This window comes from Seriola aureovittata, chromosome 4 (genome assembly GCF_021018895.1).
Source record: "Seriola aureovittata isolate HTS-2021-v1 ecotype China chromosome 4, ASM2101889v1, whole genome shotgun sequence".
Classification (NCBI taxonomy): Eukaryota; Metazoa; Chordata; class Actinopteri; order Carangiformes; family Carangidae; genus Seriola; species Seriola aureovittata.
Window position 1 is genome coordinate 28,811,822 of NC_079367.1, and position 16,461 is coordinate 28,828,282.

Consider the following 16,461-nt stretch of genomic DNA (forward strand, 5'->3'; position numbering starts at 1 on the left):
ATGCACCACTTACCCTGACTCACACATACACATGCATGCACACACAAAGGGCACTCAGACCAACCGACAAAGACACACAGCACTTATCTCGTCTCTCTCTCACACACTATACCACTCAGTTTAACAGGCTGTACTTTTGGTGTGAGGATGCTGCGGCCGACAGTGAGTGTCAGCAGAGCGGCTGTCCTGGAGTCATGGTCGGCGTTGGCTGATAGAGACGCACAGGAATGGATTTCTCATGTCTGAGAGAGAGAGAGAGAGTGGGAGGGTGTGATATACAGAGAGCGAGAAGAGGAAAAGACGGAAGATGCAGTGAGGGAAGAGAGGGAAGGGAGAGAGGGCGAGGGAATGCTGTATGAAGTGTGTGAATGTGGGAGGAACGTACATGTGTGCGTTCAGGGGATTGAGCAGTATTGATTATGTATGAAAGATTATTCCAGTTGTATAAAACATGGGTCTTAGTTTTGTAGGAATTTCAGGAATAATCAAATTGTGCTCCCCAAGTTAATCAATATCCTACTTCACCGCTGACCTACTCACCATAGTTGTGTGCCCTGGGTTTTCCTGTGCAGTAAGTAGGGGTTAATACCAGAGTGTGAATACATTGGCAAAAGAAACCCAGTACAGTGCAGGCACGTGCTTCAGTGAATTGAGGTGTTGGGATCACATGTATTTTGTCTCAATCAGATGGGTCTGACCCCCATAATTCTAACCCTGATTATTACCAACATTTCAGGTTTGCCCACTTTCAGTTTTACATCCAGCTTCGGTGGTTTAGGATGAACTGTGACTTTGTCGGATCGGATTGCTAATGCTGGATCTCAGCTATAGTGGAAAATGTAATGGTGAAACCAAGGCTCGAGTCATCACACACAAAGATCCTTTAAAAGCTGAGCTCAGAAAGAGCTCACGATATATGTCTGCTATTACTGAAAAGAAGATCACTGATCCCTTATTCATTAAGTCCCATTATTTTGTTAATGTAAATTGCATGTAAAAATGTAACAAGCTTATAACAGAACTGTAAGACCAAAATGCATTTATGAGACTTCATTCGAAAGGTAACATCTATGAAAATATGCTCTTTTAGCATAAAACTAAAAACCCAACCTAAACTACATCAGTTCACGCGATTCTTTTGTATTTCTTTGTCCCTGCCTAAGAAAAGTCATATTTGATATAAATAAATAGGATGTACTTCATACAAGAACTATAGAAATCATTATATCAAATCATATCATATCATATCATTATGTCAAAAACAAGCTTTTACACAAATGAAGTTCCTAATGGGTAAATAAAGATGTTTTGAGTTTGAGTAATTATGGGATGGCATTTATCCTTTCCTTCCTAAAAGCTGAAGCGAGACATTGTGAAAGGTGTGCCATGAAGTGAGTGCATAAAAAGGGAAAGAGAGAGACAATGAGAGAGAGAGAGAGAGAAGAGGTGAATCTGCAGTAGCCCAATTATTAATGCGAGCTCACGTTTTATCAAGTCACGCTGCATTAAGAGACTTACGCAAACTTAATAACAAGGAGACAGAGAGGAAGAGGAGAAGAAAAGTGTTTCTACAAAGGTGACACTGAGGCCATGAAAACAGGCAATTGGATGAACTCTGCCCGCTCTGTGAGGTTTTGTGGACGCATTCGTATTCAGTTCTTATTGGTCCTTCTGGATGCTGCACTGTAACTGCACTTTGTTCTCTACTCATAAATGTGACTGCGGGTCACTGTTACAGGGTCCAGGTGTATTCAGAGACGGTTTTAAAGCTGAAATCCATCATGGTTTTAATGATTATGTTTTTATATCCATTTGTGTAGTGAAACACTTAAAAAATTGGGCTTTTAATGTGGTTACAGGCACTCTGCACCTGTCCCCTCCCACCTGTTCAGCTGGCAGTGCCAGTGCAAACTCCATTACTGCAGTGAATATTCACAGCCCATTTAAGAGTGCTAATGACAACTGGAGTCAACTTCTTTTGTATGTGTCAACACTTAGCCAATGAAGTTTATTGATTTTTAAAAAAAAAAAAGTATTATTCTTTTTAATCAAACACTAAATATTATATTACAGGACCGGCCTGTAAATGAAAGGACTTACGCACGTAATGCGTGAAGCGAAATGAAATAAAGAACAGATACAGCCGGCTCTCCAGTTCAGCCATTTGAACACACCGAGTTCATCAAGTTACATTTGAGTCCTAGAGACTGGAACGGTTTCCTCCAATCCTTCCATTAATGTCACAACTCACAAGTCACAACTTCTCCACATGGACACAGAAGCAGGAACATCCCCGACCCACTTTACAGTGAAGACTTCCCGTGCTTGCATTTAAAACCATTCAACAATTTATTCATATTGTATAAGAGAATCAGTAACATTTCCAAGCAGACATAACAGTGGATTTACTGACACCTGATGCTGTACTGATATTTATGCATACTGCCCTCCAGAATAACTGAATTTTATTACATTCCCACAGGCAATGAAGCCTAGTACATTTTGGGACAATTTGGTTCCTGTTCCTGCTTTATTTACTATAATTTTGGAAGGCAACAGCAGGATCTCATCCCAAAAAATATTATGTGTAACATATTTGAGCTGTGTACATCAAAATGTTCTTAACCATGCAAATTTGTCCAGGTTCAAACTAAATATCTCAGTAAAATTTTGACGTAAAGTGCTTGTGCTTCTCTCTATGGGTCCAAAAAATGTTTCAGAGAATTGGCTTTCTCATCCATATATCTAACTTGTAATTAATTGTGTGTTTGATATGTGATACTGAGCTTTCAGAGATTCAGATGTTTTAAATCCTCCATTTTGAAAGAGACCATTTATTCTATTTATGCTCTTTGCCAGAGTGTAAAATTTGTTCTTGTGCTCTGTGACCGATTGAATGTGGTGGTTTCATCCACTGTCCAAAGGGGTTCCCTCAACAAAAAATGAAAGGAGCACCTATCTATATCTATATCTATATATAAGATAATAGATAGGTAAACTCATAATAATACCTCACTAAGACCAGAAACAATAAGTCAGTTAATTTGATACAATAACTAATATGGATTGCTGGTTAGACAAACCATGATGTATATATCTATACATAAATACAGTATATATATATATGTATATATATATATAGTTGATGTACAGCTGTGTGTATCAATGCCTGCTTTCTGCACCTTCATTCAAAGCAGCAATCTGTGTGTTATTGCTGCCTCATAGCCGACCAGAGATAATCAGCCAGAGAGGTGCAGTGAGGATGTGAGGGGGGTTAATGAGTTGCAGCAGTGCAGTTAGACAGGCTGCTGTGACAGGATGATAATAGTAATGAGTCACAGTTGTGGCCCTCCGTCATATTATGCAGGTCTTTAAAAGGATTTATTTACCCTTCATTTATTGAGGAAGAGTTTTTGCTCTTATTCTTTCCCACAGTTCCCCACATAGTCAAGTGCTTTTGAGCAGTCACAACCATGAGTTACAGTTTCAGGTCCATTAATCAGTATTGTGGATGTTAAGGTTCCTCCGCAGACATCTTTTAAACTCTGTAAAAATCCTCTGTGATTGGTATCTTGTTTAACATACATTTAAACATAAATAGTGAAAAAAAATAAAATCAAAAAATTAAAAAATGCTTCTGTAAGTACCTTTACTCTTAATTCCTGATTGAGAAATGTGGATCAAGCCTTTAGCCCCGCCCACCACCCGCTGGCTCCAGGTGGACAGGTGAAAGAGCAGAGAGCATCAAGATGGTTAGAGGAGGAAACATCAGAGAGACTCAGCCACATGTTTGAGCCTCAGTCAGACCCAGACTCAGAGGAGGAGTCTGAGACCAGAACCAGAGACTAGCAGACGGATCAGAGCGGTTAGCGTAGTTAGCGTCTTTCATTTGTTTATGTTGTTTGTTAGCTTGTAACTGGCAGTGGCTGACACAGTGTTAGTGGTTGTGCTAAAGCTAACTCTTTCTCCCTGTATTTACAAGGTTTCAGGTTTATTTAGCCCCGCCCCCCGTCCCCACAAGCTGACAGGATTGGTTCCTGAGGTTTGTGACGTATGAAACCCTGGCTGTCTGAATCTGTTTTTATGAGACTGTCGTTGGTTCACTGCCGCTCAAGGTGGAAACACTCAATCATGTTGTTGACTGATTATGTCACTGATATGAAATGTCTTCTATTATATAAAAAAAAAAAAACATGGAAGTTAACAAGGTTAAACACTTGATTTTCATCAGCGGGGGTGTTAAAACATTTGTACAAAATCAGTAATGGGTACGAGTCACAAATGTTAAATTAACTAACAAAATGAACTAAAGAGCTTTTTAGCCTCTTGTTGCTGGTAGTTCTGGTATCTCAGCATCATCATTTCCAGCAGCAGGCAGCGGTTTTCAGCCATTTTCAGAAAATAAGCTCAGATGGACCAAATAAGCAACTAGCTGGTGAAGAAAGTGGAATATTTAGCAGCTTAAGAGCCAGATATTCTTCTCTGCAGGAGACTAAACCAGACTCCAGAGTAAAGGGTTGATTAAAGTGACAATTTAATCTTTTATTTGCAATCACCATTCGCTGAGCACCAGGAAAACATATTTAAATCTATCCACATGTTTTCTTCCCTCCAACCCTCCCTCTTACTTATCATACATGATCTTTATTTAACTAAAGTACTTGTCATGTCCTGTCAGTCACTTGTGCATTAAACCCAAAACTATTTCCAGTAGAAATTACCGGGACATGTTCTGCACCTGAAGCTCTTTATTGGCTAGATGAAGTGTATCCAAAATGCATCACCTGAAGGCAGATTTGAAATATTGAATTCTTCTCATATGATTTTCCCACAAGGCCTTTCTTTTCAAGCAACATTTTGTCTGCAGTAAGGCTGCCGAAGGTTGCTGTGTGCGTCACACTGTTCTGAACTCAACCGAAACTACATGTCTGTATCAAGGAACCTAACACAGCCATGAAAAAAGCATAATGTACCAAATGACCCACAGGGGGGTTTTATATACGCACCGTATGGCAGCACAGGAGTTCGGCCGCCTCCACTTCCTATTTGAAGAGTACAAGGGGCCATCTTTACTTGTAGGGAAGCTCACAGAAACAAAACAGGTACAATGTGAATATTTAATGAAATGCAAGTCTGACTGGAGACCATTAGATAAAATGCATGAACAAAATCATGAGTCATACTGGTCATAAATTACAAGACGTTGGTGCTGTTTGAAAACGTCATGAGGTAGCTCATGTTTTTTTGTTCATTCATCTAAATGACCAAAAACTAAGCTAACTAGCTCCCCATTAAAAAACAAAACACACTCATGAACATGACTATAACCCAGACCACTGGGCCTCTCCGAGCTGAAAGTTTTTTTTCACCATAAAAGTCGAGGTGAAGTGAAATGCATGAAACAACATTAGCTAAAATGCTAGCTTCCTTCATTTTGGACTTAATATCGACCCTCAGAAAGACCAGGGGCTAGTTTCACAAAGACAGACTTTGACTGTGGCTTAGATATGACAAATAGTCAGACTTCAGATAGACTGAGTCTAAATTCATCTGTGGCACAAAGGGTTCTTGACTATCTTAAGCCGGACTGTGGTACTATTAACTACGGACCTGGACTTCTGAGCTTCAGTTTTTAGGTTTAGTCTGGGGGTAAGATGTCAAAAGTTTTTGGCTTAAAATGAGTCTTTATTTTTGTGAAACAGTCTTACTTTTATTAGATTAAACTATGAGCAATATTAAGACTGGACCAACACTACAGACCAGTCTGAAACTCTTTGTGGTCGTAACATTGTTTAAGGATTCATTCTAACCATTTTATTAGAATTTCTAGTCCAAGACAACTTTGGTTGAAAATTATGAAATTGGATTTAAATTCGGTCAGGACAAGTGATGTATTGGATGTCTTTTGGCCTACAAACGGTCACCCAGTTTTCTGTCATTGGTGTCATGTTGTTATTGTGCGGCTGGTAGACATGTTGAAGATAAGATCGACATCACTGTTATGCTTGTTAAAGTGTTATTAGTCCATGTTGGTGGCTGTGTGGATGTAGGTGTGGCTCTGTGTGTGCTGAATGTGTGATGTGTGTTTATGTGTGTGTACTCAGTCCAGCCTGCCTGTCTGAAGGTCCAAATGCTTACACATTCATGCCTCAGCATTTCTCCTGTTTACTTCTTTACTTGTGCTTGAAACTATACACCGTCATCAGCATAAAAACTTTCCCTGCTGCATGCCATTAGCCCATATTCCAACTTTTAAAAGGAAAACCACACAATAACAGAGCCTTCCCTTGAATCCATACCTCCCTTCAGCACTCCTGCTTTACTTAACATCAAAGTCGGCTTGAACTTTCCAGAGCCCTCCCTGCCTGTTTTCTGCCATCAGCATTAATGACGGCACACAGAGGAGGGATTCATAGCAGAACAATATCAATGAATGCTTGTTTGCATGGGGTAAGGTCTACAAATGATTAGATCAGACAACCATGACTGCGGCTTCCTCTACAGTGATGCAGAGGCTTGGCTGTAATCAGCTGTGGAGTCTCAGGTCTAACGCTAACCAATGCACAGTTGTATGTTGGTTATCATATAGTTTTTCAAGTATTGTGACCCATCCGGGTTTTTAAAAAACCAGATACACTTGGTGAAGGACCTGGATCAAATCTGTGATGTCCAGCTTTCTGATTAGCGTCTTAGGCGTATAAGGGTCCACAGGTGCATCCTCAATTTCAATTAGCTAGTATTTGGTCAGTAAAAGAAAAATACAGTAAACAATATAATGAGGTTTTTCAGACTGGAGAAGCTAAATCCAGCAGAGAGCAACGAGTGCAGCAGAGTCCAGGCAGCCATAAACACAAAGAAATAAGAGAATGAGGGGAACTGACAGATGCATCAGAAACAGAGATGCATCAGAAACTTTGATAATGTCAGAAGTAATACCAGGATACCCAGTGTTGTTTTTGGTTTTCAGCTTGAATGATGAAAGTGAATGCTCAGTGGAAGCTGTGCTGAAAGTTTTGAATTTTCAATAACAAAACACTAATTCCTGTTTTAAATTAAAAAGATTCGGTTCTTAAACTATAAACTACTTTGCCGCCTTTCTCACAGCGGTGGACTGAGGTCACAAACCATTTTCCATTTATATATATAAAAAGTTTGTCAAACAATCTGACATATATAGATCATTTTGTGTGTGTACCTGTGTTCTCATCTGTAGGTTTCTTTTGTCAGTTCAGGCCATATGTACTTGTGTTTAGATGGTTCAGTGTACATAAGACCTGATCCCTCAGAGTAGTATTGATAGGTAGACCCTGAGTGTGTATTTATGATATAATATATTTTATTGGCAGAAGGTTAAGATTAGGAAAACCCAGTGAGGATGGTCATCAGTGAATGAACTGCGGCTTGTGTTTGCCTTTGTAACTGGTTGAGCTCAACGTTGAAACATGGAACCTTCTCCCCCAGAGCTGTGGGCACCGCTTCAAATAAGGCCGACTTCCAGCAGCAAGCAGAGACAGCTGGAGCCATCAGACACAAAAAAAAAACACATGCATAACTTCACTTCACTATGTACCTGAAGGTATTTCATCCAAACTCCATCTTTAACACACCAGGGCCCGTAATCACAAAGCATTGGATCTTACTTCACAAAGTCGCGCTACAGGTTTTCTCCAAAATCCTCTTCACAAAGAACCGTAGCGATTGGTTGACGAGAGACTGTCTCTACCGTTGAAAACGCATGAAATCAGTTTTACATGCGTTCCATCTCTGGCACCGATCACAGCGGGCAGACCGACCGTGAAGCTGCTTTATTTCTCTGTAGTTGTTGAGCATCTAAAGGAAATGTATGAAACGTTCTATGATGTGGGTCTGCAGAGACACTTATTGTTTGGTGAATAGATCGGCTTACAGACAGCTGGGAGATCTCCAAGTTGTCAACATTGTAAAGTTGCATTTTCCCTGTTGCCAAGTAACGCATCGTTGTTAACATTAATTTCCACTGATCGGGTTGTTTCAGTTGGTTGGAGATGTTATTGCATCCTTCACAAACTCCACAACGATCGTTATTCCTTTGAGATTGAGTCGTATCTTTTAACTAATTCAGCATTGTTTAAGGTTTCCAGAACATTGTGACGTGGAACGACAGCAGCCATTTTATGATTCTTTGTGATTTGAGTTAGGAATCCTCTCCACTACTTCTAACTTCTCCCAGACTGAGGAGCTTCTTTTAGCGCTAACTGTCTTTGTGAATTACTGTTAGTCAAAAAAATGAGGACGCACCCATTATTTTTAGGAGTTAGGAGCTACTTTTAGCCTTAAGATGCTTTGTGAATACGGGCCCTGACCACTAAGTGCTTCACCTAACCTGTAGCTAACACGCTTTAAATCCAAATCCCAAAATGGCACCTTCTCAAAATGAGAATCATTGTATCTTCACTTTTGAGGATTTTCTCTTTTTTGTGAAACCATCTCTTCAGCACATGAACACACACACGCGCGCACACACACACACACACACACACACACACGCACATGTCGTGTGCTCTACGTGATGTTAGTGATTCTATCTGGAGATCAAAGTAGCCAGCTGGCTTTTAAAACTCAAGTAGTCCAATTTGATTCAGAGGCAGACAGAAGGCAGAAGGGTTTCTGATAATCTGCGCTGTCTGATGAGATTTCCTCCACAATACGTTAAAGAGAGAAAAGTAACGAGTGGGAAGGGAGAGAGGAGTTGGAGAAGAGAGCAAGAGAAAGAAGTTAAGAGGAACTCTGTCTTCATGGCTTATTGATCAATCTATTTTTTGCTCATTTTCTTTGAATTGCTCTCTCTCAGCATCTTTACTCTGCGTCTCCTAGAATCACACTCTATCTCCACCCCCCATCCCTCTCTCTGTGTTTTAAGTCATCTATCAGATAGAGACATGTAGATGGAACAAAAACTCGTCTCTGTAATTTATTCTGCTGTTTTTGCCTCCGTTCATTCCTTCTCCTCTGTGATGACAACCATTTGTCAGCGGCGTCTGCGTCTTTTAAAATGAATCCATTTGCCTCGGAGTCGTGTTGCAGCGTTTCTTCATTGCGAAGAGATGCAGTATGGCAACAAACGCGAAAAAGATGAAATGAGAATTGGTGTCGTGATGACTCAGTGGGTTCAACTATATTCTGGCAGCATCAGATGTGACTCATGGCTTCATCTGCGTCTCATCTCCCCTCCCTCCTCCTCAGTACCTGCTGGAATAAAATGTTTGACAAATAGTGTAAAGATGTGCCATCTAATTTCTTTAGATTAGTGTTTAAATCCTGCAGTTTGGGATTTATTTTAGTCCAACCTGTTGTTCTGGTTGTGTGAAGGTCTCACTCTTTATTATCTGTAAACGTTGCAGTTAATGGCTATTTTCCCAACTGAAAGATCTGGTCATCATTTTTTTCTTTTATTGGATCAGCTGATAATGTAGTTGATAGAAAATGTAAAAAAAGAAAATCTAATCCCGAATTAAAAGATTTTCTGTCTGGTGTATATTCTTCCTCTGAGCCTTAGAGCTCCATAATCATCCGAAAACTATTAAATAAAAAGCTCATTGAGTCACGCTGTTGTGCTGTTTATTTCAGGTGACATGAAGGAACATGTCACCTGAAATAAACTACGCACACTGTAGTTTATTTTGACTCCGTCCCACACTGGCCCAAATACTCACTAGAGCACCAAATGTGGATTAATATTAATCCGCCCATGAAAATTATCCCCGCAAAAAAACGTCCTGTTTCCTCCAGTTTAAGTAATGTTTGTTAAAAACTACAGTGACCAGCTGTTTTGGGAGATTACTGAACCTTTTAAAAAAACAAAAAAAAAAAAGGTTGTATTTGGAAGGTGTTTTTAAAGATTTATGTCTTCAGAGCTGAATGTGACAAGCAGGGTAGGGAACTCAAAGCATTAAGAGACTTATGCATTGTGGTGTTGGTATTTGTTGACAATGTAACTAGAATCACCTCCTCATGGTTGTCTCCCTCCGCCATTCAGACTAGTTCCAGATTACATTCCTGTTAATCCAGAGTCATTTAGAAAATATGAACCATTTGTGTGGAAATTTTGTCATAATTGCTGTGAAGTCTTGAGTAATGGCTAAAAAATGTTTTGTGAGGTCACACTGACCTGGACCGTTGACCGTTGACCACCAAAATCTAATCAGTTCATCCTTTAGTCCAGGTGAATGTTTGTACCAAATTTGAAGAAATTCCCTCAAAACCATGGTTTGTGAGGACACCACAACCTTGACCTTTGACCACCAAAATCTAATCAGATCATCCTTGAGTCCTAGTGAATGTTTTTGCCAAATTTGAAGACGTACCATTGAGACATTACTGAGATATCGGGTCCGCGAGAATTGGACAGAAGGACAACCCAAACGCCAAAAATTCATCCATTCATACACTATTACTCCATTTCAGTGACAATGTACATGAAAATGTATGAAAAATAATCAACACCATTTCTCTGTTGCTCTTGTTTCAGGTGTCAGGAAGGGTTGACCTGGCGACCAGATGACAGAAAAGTAAGTGATTCACTTCATCATCATCACTCACTTAAAATACAAAACTGCACCAATAGATTAAAGTGGCAGACACAGGATGTGAAACAAATGTCAACCTTTGTATACATAAGAGGTTGATGGAAGTGATGGGTAAAAATGTGTAGAAAAGTATGGAGAGATGTATTGAAGACTGGATGAATAGACTTAAACAACTACTGAATGGATAATACATTCAACGGCTTGAATAGTAGATAAATGAAGCTGAGTTGAGTAAAACCCTTAAAGACAGACAAGTACACACCCACAGAAACAACCCAGCCATCCACTTACCCACCGTGCTGACCACTGATAGTCCAACATCCGAATAATCAACGTCCACACACTATCAGATCAGAGCGGACGGTATCAGGAAGTGGGCCTGCGGTAATGACAGAGTGTCCTCTATCAGATCACAATGGATCCAGCATGTTCTATTATGTGTAAGCAAAGCCGCAGTCACTCAGCCACACTCATTCAAACAGAGCACAGATAAGGAGCAAGTGATGCCGGTTCGATACCGAGTCTTAATAGAGATGTGTATTAATGTTTCAGTAATCTAAGGGGTGGACACACACTGTGGCTGCTGAACCAACTGGAGCTTATTTTGGCATCAGGACCGACTTTCAATTTTAAAAGAAAGAAAATTGTGAAATAATTCAATGGGGGCATTTGAAACATACCCACTCTAAAACAGTAGTGGTACTTTCATCACTTTTCATCAGCGGATGGTCACCCACAACTCCTACAAGAACATTTTTCTGTTGTAAAATATGGATGTATTAACCTTTGAGTCTCAGAAATCTTTTATCAAGATCATTAACATTAAGGTTGTTATAATAGCTCGTCTAAATATAGTTTTACCATCAGCAATGGATGGCAACGTATTGAGTATGGTTCAGGATTCGGTTTCAATACGCAGACTTTATGCTGGGTTCAGGTTTGATAAAATGCTGCCCACATCTCTTTCACCCATATTTGACCTTTTCTCCTCAGTTTCTTCTTTTACTCACTAACTGCAGAGTGGGCCTAATAGTTCGAGGGCTGCGTCTTTGCTTTGGTTCAGGGACATTGCGGGATCGGAAGGCCTGGTTGGTGTAACGCTGGTTCTGTAGGCGGCCGAGGTTTAAGTGAAATCGGTAGCTCATCAGTCCATGAACACAGTGTTAAACTGCCATGTTGGGAAGATGTTCTCATTCAGTCACAACTCCGCTGTAACTCAGCCATGTCGGACACATCTGTGTACATATGGCGCCGCTGTTAAGACTATGATTAATGTGATTTTTACGACTGAGCTACTGTTCCTGCTGTGTTTAGAACAGGAAGCACTTAATTCTGCAAGTACATCTCGCGCGCACCTGAACTCAACATGTGAGCTGTTTAGAGGTGGCGGCCAGGCGTTCATCATTCACAATGATGTCAAGTTACAAAAGCAACAACTCATAACTCATTAATTATGGCTTAAAGATAAGATACATTTTCATTGATCCCCATGAGGAGACATAATCACTTGAAAGAGCAGAGAATGAAAGCTCTGACATGTCGGTCTGCTGGTGGCCCTATAAATGCAAATGTCCCTGACTGACTGACTGACTGACTGACTGATAGTTGAGTGATCATGTTACTCTATTGGTCAGCTGACTGAGGGTTGGCGTTTACAGCCTGCACATTTCTATCTATATTTAGACTTCTTTTTTTTTTTTTTTTCAAAAAAGCACCTAGCAGCAAATCTAGCGACTTTTTGGACGAACATCGGCTACTTTCCGTTGAAGAGAGTCTCCAGTTCTGCCGCCTCTCTACTCTGTTCAGTGACTGTCAAAGAGGCGGGGCAGCAGACGCAGGCAGTGTGAAGATATTGTGTCTCTTCTAAGTTCTTCTCTGAGTGATGATTTTACAGTAAATCCAGCTGAAATCACAGCTCAGTCTTTGTCTTTCACTGATTTGGTGATGTTGTCAGACAACGTCGTGGCTTTAAAATCAAGATTTTCATTGTGAATTCAGCTGCATTAGAGAGAAGAGAAGAGATATCACACGTTAACCATACATGGTCCAGACATATACTGGGTTCAGACCTAGGTTTGTTTAAGTGGCGCTGATATCCAGAACTAATACATGCACTTAGATTACTGCAGTAAAATGATTTCAGATGATCTCCTTCTGTCTAAACTGCAGCATTACAAAGTGCGCTGCCTCAAAATATCTCACCTGGGTTCACACAGAAATGCTCCTTAATCACTCCCAGTGTTATTTTTGCATGATTTTGCGTCACTGGTTCAGAGGAACTTATATTATGGCTTTGTTTTAAAGCCTCACCGCTGTCAATTTTCAACTGTTTTCTCTTCATGGGCTAAAGCTGCTTTATACTTTCAGTGACATGGTGTTTAGAGAAGGAAAACCAGCTGCTTAGTCCCCAGACTGCCAGACAGCTGCATGATTCACCAGCCAACAAGTTATGAAAACTTCCCAGTGTTTGATGACTGGTGATTTACCACCTTGTTCAAAATGTCCCCTTGTGGTCTTAGACAACCATAACCACTGTGTACTAACTATAAACGGCCCAAAATAAAACACAGCCACTTTGCTTGTAAATGAAATGGCTGAAGGAAGTGATAGATCACGTCTTTATCGCCACGCCCGAAGCTCACCTTCTCTCTCCTCTCTCTCTCTCTCTTCTGTCGGAGTGATCTCAAGCACTCTGGTGTTTATATCAGCAGCAGAAGAAGATCGTTGTAGTGTCCTCCACACATATTGCCTGTGCTTCTCTGCAAACCTGTGCTTGACTGTGTAGTTTTATATATCCATATATTTTATACAAAGTGTGTGTGTTTATGCCTGTACAGTATGTGGAGCGTATGTGTGGGTGTGAGTTCATGTATATTTATGTTCTTAACATTTAGAATATGTTTTATTTATGCTAATGCATCCATTTACTGAGCACAAGTGTGCACCTGCTTGATGGTGTGTGTGTGTTGTGGCCTCGTGTTACGAGCAGAGTGGCCTCCCCTCAGCCCGACAGAACACGGCAGCAGCGATGCTCGAGGCCACGGAGGACGTACTGTCTGTGAAGATACAGGTGCCATTATACCGACGTAGAGGGGGGAGTACAGAATGGCTCTGCAAGAATATTGTACATTATAACATTTATGAAAACTATGAAGTGATACTTGATACCTGACTATAGAACGGTGGCTTTTAAATCAGATCCAGAATCGGAAAAACTTAAAATAGTTTTGTTGCCTAGAAAGAGGAAGTAACAATTTCTAAGAAAAAACTACTATAAATAGTAATAATAGTAATAGAGTAAATGAAAAATGTGCAAATGCAAATGTGCGAAAAGCAATGCGTGAGGTAGAATATCCAGGCCTCTTGGATACACCGCCTCCAGGGTCCAGTCTCCTCTGATAGTGCTGTCCACAAACGTGTCTTGTCGTGTCCCTGGAGATCATGAAGAAAGCACTGAGGTTCAGGGTCTGGAGTCTCACAGTAACAGATCGGATGATGTCACACACGGTTGCCAAGTTAGCAGAGGGGGCGACATAATTAAGAAGGCGTGTGAGAACTCTGTGGGTATGGAGTATGGACGTAGCCCCACAGCTAACAGTTCAATGTCTGGGCTGCAGAAACTGTCCATCCTGTCTGCCCGAGCTTTTCTCACAGCCGTCTGTGGTATCCAGACTGACTTGGTTAATGGACTTGCATTTATGTAGCGATTTTCTAGTCTTAACGTCCATTCAAAGCACATTACACAACTAGTCACATTCACCCATTTACACACACATTCATACAGCGCATTTCCTTACACATATACTGCTTTTCTACCATACATTCACACACTGATGATATAACGGGGGCAAATTCAGGCTCAGTATCTTGCCCAAGGACACTGACATGTATACCAATATATGAAAAACAGAAACTAGAGGAGGAGTCTACTTTAATGTAGTATCTTCATCTTCGTGTCTGAATATGGGCAATGGGACCTCTTAAATACAGTTCAACCACCTCAATTAAAACCAAGCAATTCATGAATTCAACAATACTTTTGTCAGATTTCAAAGGTCCAATTTTAGTCTTGCGAATTTGCTTATTTGCTAATCTGCTAATTCGCTCATTTGCGTGATTTACCAATGTGTTTTTGCTGCATCTTCTGTTTGAAAATTGAGTTATCATACAAGTGCTGTGCTATCGTCCTGTTTTGTGTAATGCAATACAAGTGTTTAGTCCATGAACATCTTTATTAATGATGCAGCAGTGAAGAAAGAGGAACAGTTAATTCACTGTTTGCTTGCTTAGCGGGACCAGAGGGGTGGAGTTACACAGAAAACAGATGGATTATATGATGCTTCATTGCACCAATATGTAAATACCACATTTGGCTTTGCTGGTGCCTTGGAGAATTGTATTTATTCATACAGCTCTTTATGACAGGAAAGTTTCAATGGGAGTTAAAAAAAAGAGGAAGGAGATAGAAAAAGATCAAGACTAAACAAATCTAATGAAATGAACAAGACCAAAGTGACTCATATTGTTATTTCTTACTATTGTTACTGATTCTAACAAAGTGGCAAACAGATTCTTGCAAATGAAAACACACAGATGCAGAGTGCGAATTATACAATGATAAGAGGAGGGGTCGACTTTTTCTCTAGGGCGAAAGGGATTCCAGTATAAAGGGATTCCGTTCTAGTGAAATAGTGTTGCAGTGATAACAGTATTTTGCTTGTTTAACTAAAGCTGTCAGATAAATGATGTGGAGTAGAAAGTACAATATTTTCCTCTGAAATGTGGTGGAGTGGAAGTATAAAGTAGGATAAATGGAAATAGTACAAAATAGTATAAGTAAAGTACAAGTACCTCAAAATTGAACTTTGCAAAAAATTGGAGAGTACTTGAAATAATGAGTAAATGTACTGAACTACTTTCCACCACTGTGACTGAGCCTTCAGCACACATGGATTTTAATATTGTTCAATGATCCAACAGGTAAAACTCCTGAATTCCTGGGTGAAAACAAAGATGGTGACTGTTATAGAGGCTAATATCAAAAAGGTAAAAGACAAACTAAACCATCACAGACACACAAAGACTGTTAACATGATATAATAAACTCTATATTGATGTCAAAATGTATCTCCATAACAACTAATCCTCCATTGTCTCACTGCTCATGACTGAGCACCAGTGTTTGCTAACATTAGATCATATATATGACATTTTATATCAGTAATCAAATGCTAAGCTAACGTTGGAAATGAAAGGGTGCCTTATCAGCTAGCTGACATTAGTTGGCTAAACTGTAAATTAAGGTAAAGTTAGAAACTGGCTAACATCCATCAGTAGATACTTGACACAATCTTATTCAGAAGCGTATTAAACAAGCTTGATAGTGAGCTACATTTCAGGGATGTCTGACACAGAGTGATTTCATGATTCTTCCAGGCATGAATATGGAAATATCTTAAAAGATTTATAATCACAGGTAAGAAGAATATAGAAACGTAAATCTTTCCCAAATTGCAACCATAATTTGAACCCTGCACAGATGGCAGAAGTGGAAGATACCAGCAGCAGATTTCTGAGGTGATTAGTTCCCTTCTTTTCAACATGATTCATTTTGGACGCCTGTTGCACCAGTTGAGTGTAAATTCAAACATAGCTTGTTTACGTTGTAACTTACTTAATATGTGCACCTACCTCAAACATGTGTAAGTCATTCCTTATCAACTGTTACCGTGGCAGAACAAATAGGTTCAGAGGGGCTGATATTTATAGACAGAGGATTTTATTTATTTATTTTCTGATATTTACACCGGGAGCATTATCCCTGTGACAGAACTGTATCTCTGTAAATTCAGCATCAGTACATTCAACTCTCTGTATTGTACCGTACGGTATGGAC

The 16,461-nt window shown here is 40.0% G+C and overlaps 1 protein-coding gene across 3 annotated transcripts in view; it reads left to right on the plus strand.

Annotated features, from left to right (window-relative positions):
- The window catches only part of si:cabz01090165.1 (uncharacterized protein LOC100333421 homolog), a 411,304-nt gene that overhangs the window by 76,632 nt on the left and 318,211 nt on the right, over window positions 1-16,461 (plus strand). For all 3 annotated transcript variants that reach the window (XM_056373298.1, XM_056373299.1, XM_056373300.1), the window contains exon 2: window positions 10,508-10,547. The gene's annotated coding sequence lies outside the window, so the exon portion shown is untranslated. The remainder of the gene's footprint in view (window positions 1-10,507; window positions 10,548-16,461) is intronic.